This window comes from Marmota marmota, unplaced genomic scaffold (genome assembly GCF_001458135.2).
Source record: "Marmota marmota marmota unplaced genomic scaffold, marMar, whole genome shotgun sequence".
Classification (NCBI taxonomy): domain Eukaryota; kingdom Metazoa; phylum Chordata; class Mammalia; order Rodentia; family Sciuridae; genus Marmota; species Marmota marmota.
This window is the reverse complement of record NW_025999960.1, coordinates 3688228-3692549: the sequence shown is the minus strand read 5'-3', so window position 1 is coordinate 3692549 and position 4322 is coordinate 3688228.

Sequence of the window (4322 nt, the reverse complement as noted above, 5' to 3'; positions counted from 1 at the left end):
TTTTTTTTTTTTTTTTTCCCCTGCATTGGGGATTGAAGCCAGGGATGTTCTACCATTGAGCTACCCCCAACCTTTTTTAGTTTTATTTTGAGATAGGGTCTCACTAAGTTGCTAAGGCTGGCCTGGAATTTGTGATCCTCCTACCTCAGCCTCCCAAGTTGCCAGGATTACAGGTGTATGCCAATGCATATTTGCCATTTTTTCCAGGAGCTAAAGTTTCCCTTGCCCATCCATTTATTCACTTAAGGCATCCAAGTTCCTCTCCACAATTGTTGTGATAGAAAATAAAAATAGGATAGAAAATAAAAGGTAGATGCAAAGGAACAAAAGGAAGAAAAGAAAGATTGTAACTTTAATCTAAAAGCCTTGTTATATAATTCCTCATAACTTCACTTCCCTAACAGATTTTCTATCAGGCTTGTCATTCCCCAATCCAGCTTTTCTCTCAAGCCTATCATTTCCAAATTTCTGGAAAGATCTACAAATTTTCACTTACAATCTTTTAAGTCCTGGAAACTCAATCACTTATGAAAATTTCCCTGTACACGTTAATTAGTCCACAAATACAAGTATTTTTAGAGTTATATTGAGCAAAAAGGAGATATGAAACCTAAAATCTAGAGTATTTTTCCAATGGTATCTATTGATCAGATAATGTAGAAAACCAATATCATCAATCTAAGGATCCCAAGAACTGCCAGATCACCACCAGTTATCTTGTGATCAACAGACTGATGACATCCTCACTTACCTTCCCATACTTATTCCTCTATAAAAGAAGTTCTCTATAAAAGAAGAGCCCAAAAAGGGAGCATGGGAGAAACAGATGAACTCTAGATAGGGCTGAGGGGTTGGAAAGGATGGGAGGGGGCACGGGGTTAGAAATGATGGTGGAATGTGAAGATCATTATTATCCAAAGTACATATATGAAGACACAAATTGGTGTAAATATATTTTGTATACAGCCAGAGATATGAAAAATTGTGCCCTATATGTGTAATAAGAATTGTAATGCATTCCTTCCGCTGTCACATATAAATAAATAAATAAATAGAAGTGTCCAAGACCCCAAAGCCTATCTCTCAAGAGAGCTTGAATTCTCCCTTGAAGGCTTACTCTTTGCTTTCATCATTTCAGACTTGTGCTGAAATTCTTGTCCATCAGGTGCATCAACTACAGACTCCATTGTCTCTAGTTGAGGCCTCCCAGTCCTGGATCTCCATGAGTTCTCTCTGGTGACAGCTGGATCATAGGTTGTCTTCAGATTATGTGTGTGTGGTAGGCCAGGTATGCTGGTGCACACCTATAATCCCAGCAATGTGGGAGGCTGGGGCAAGAGGTTCACAATTTAGTGAGGCTAGTCTCAGTAACTTAGCAGCTCCCTCTCTCAAAATAAAAATAAATTAATAAATAAATAGGACTGTGTATGTAGCTCAGTGAAAGCACCCCTATGTTCTATCCCCAGTATAATTAAACAAACAAACAAATAAATAAATATATCATGTGTATGTTTGTGATGTGTGCGGTGAAAATGTTCCCCTGTCCTTTGGTCTTCAAGATGGAAAGTCCTCTTCTCTTCCTTTTATTCTCCCTTGCAATCAAGCTGTCTGCCCAATCTCTTTTTTTGTTTTTTTCCTATTCACATCTGTAATTATATCTAGTCTTTGTGAATTAAAGAACTGGTTTAAGGATGAAAACTGAGGTTGAATTACATCCTGTATACTTTAAATAACATAAATAAAAGGGCATTGGAGCCATATTATGCTTTGCTAATTTTTCTATCCATTCAGAGTAGTATCAGAAGTGGGATACTACTGTTAAAAAAAAAACCCTTATGTGGTAAGAAAATAGACAATGACATTTTATAGCCCATGACAAGAGTTGATCTTATTAGTAGAATTTTAAAAATGCTCCTTTTGCCAGGTGCAGTGATGCATGCCTGTAATTCCAGTGACTCAAGAGGCTGAGATAGGAAGATAAGTGGCAGGGCAGTCTGGACAACTTAGCAAGACCCTGTCTTAAAATAAAAATGAAAGGCTGTGGTTGTGGTTCAGTGGTAGAGCAGTCACCTAGCAAGTATAAGGCACTGTGTGTGCATGTACGAATATATAACAACAAATCCCATCATTATGTACAACTGTAATGTACAAATAAAAATGTGAAAAAAATAAAGTAAATGGGAGGATTGTGTAGGTTGTAAGCAAATACTATACCATTTTGTATAAGGGACTTCAGATTCCTCAGATTTTGGTATCTATAGAAAGTTCTGGCACCAATCTCCCAGTTGCAATACAACTGTAGCCAGTGTGTATTGCAGCATTATTCATAATAGTCAAAGGTGGAATGACTCAAGTGTCCATAAACAGATGAATGGATAAATAGAATGTGAGAGGAGAGAGAATGTTATTCAGTCATATAAGGAAATAAAGTTCTGGTGCATGTTACTGTGAACGTCTAGAGCGTTCGGGTCCCTGGGTAAGGGTCGCGAAATAACCAGGACACAGGGGATGCAGAGCAAGGCAGCAATTGCAACTGCATGCTGAGGTTTATTTGCAAGTTCCTTTTATATTCTTCTTCTAACAAAGCAAGCAATTCTTCAATAACACTTTACCCACATTGCCCAAATATCATGCCTCAGCGGATACACAGAGCTAAATTCAGATCGTTCCTGTTTATTAGATAAGTACCCTCTTAAAGTTCTTTGTAGACATTATCTAATCCCCTGAGGATGCATTTGTTCCTTTAGAATGTACTGTTCCCAGGACAAGTATGCAGGAAGCTTCTTCCTCTTGGCCAAACCATGCAGAACTTGTGACTTGCGATAAGGGGAAGAGAACTTTTCCTCCTCCTAACTGAGGTTTGCCTCAGCTGACCTAAATCACAGCCACAGCTCTTGCAAAATGTCAGGGCTGAGGGAGCTAAACTCTGCACACTCAAACCCCAACATGTTACAATGTGGATCAACCTTGAAACATTATGCTAAGTGGAATGAGGCAGATGCAAAACGACAAATAATTGTATGATTCCACTTATATGAGGTACCTAAATGGGCTGGAAAATAGACCAGACATTATCAGAGGTTGCAAGGAAAAAGTGGGGAATTCATGTTTAGTGGTGATAGAGTTTGTGTTTGAGACAATGAAAAGCTTTTAGAAATAGATGACAATAATGAGTTAAACAACAATGTGAATATAATTACTAATACTGAGTTGTAGACTTAGATGGCTAAAATGAAAAATTTTGTTGCATATATTTTTATCATAATATTTTAAAGTTAATGTACCTCAACCTTTGAATTGTACACCTAAAATGGGTTAACTGTATGATATGTAAATTATAGCTTAATAAAATCTATCGTTTAAAAAAATAAGTAAGGGGCTGGGGATGTGGCTCAAGCGGTAGCGTGCTCGCCTGGCATTCGTGCGGCCTGGGTTCGATCCTCAGCACCACATACAAACAAAGATGTTGTGTCTGCCAAAAACTAAAAAATAAATATTAAAAAATTCTCTCTCTCTCTCTCTCTCTCTCTCTAAAAAAAATAAAATTAAATTAAAAAAAAATAAGTAAAAATAAAAAGAACGGGAGATGCAACTCTGTAATAAAGCACCTCTGGGCTCCAATTCTGAGTACCAAAAATACATAAACAAATACAGATTTTGGCTGGTGCGTATCTCTGTGGTAGAGTCCTCACCTAGCATGCAGAAGGCCTTGGATTCAGTTCTCAGCACTGAAAAAGTAAAATAAAATTTTAAAAAATGCTGATCTGATTCATTAAGAAATCTGATTCAGGGCTGGGGTTGTGTGGCTCAGTGGTAGAGCACTTGCCTAGCACATGTGAGGCACTGGGTTTGATCCTCCTCACCACATAAAAATAAAATAAAATAAAGGTATTGTGCTCAACTACAAATAAAAAAGATATTTAAGAGAAAGAAAGAAAGATGATTCATTACATGGGTTGAAACAGAGAAGCAACCTGAGGGGGAAAAAGCTAAAACTGCCATCCCCTGGTTGTTGCTTATGGCATCGTTGGAAATAAAACCATTAATAGGAAAGGAAAAGGGGACAAGAGCTCTAAGGCCAATATCTGTAACAAAGACTGATCCTCATAATTGCCCTGGCATCCTGTTGGGGACATGGAAGGACATCACTGCTACCCCCACTGAGATTCCTCACTAATCAAACTATCTAAAGGTCCCAATGTGGTGTGCAACTCACTATTGATGCCCAGCACTACAGTTTAAAGAAAATTGGGCCATTTTGTTGAAAAATGTCAACAACTGCCTGAGGAATTTTTTCCAGGTTGGGTCCTTGGTGAAACAAT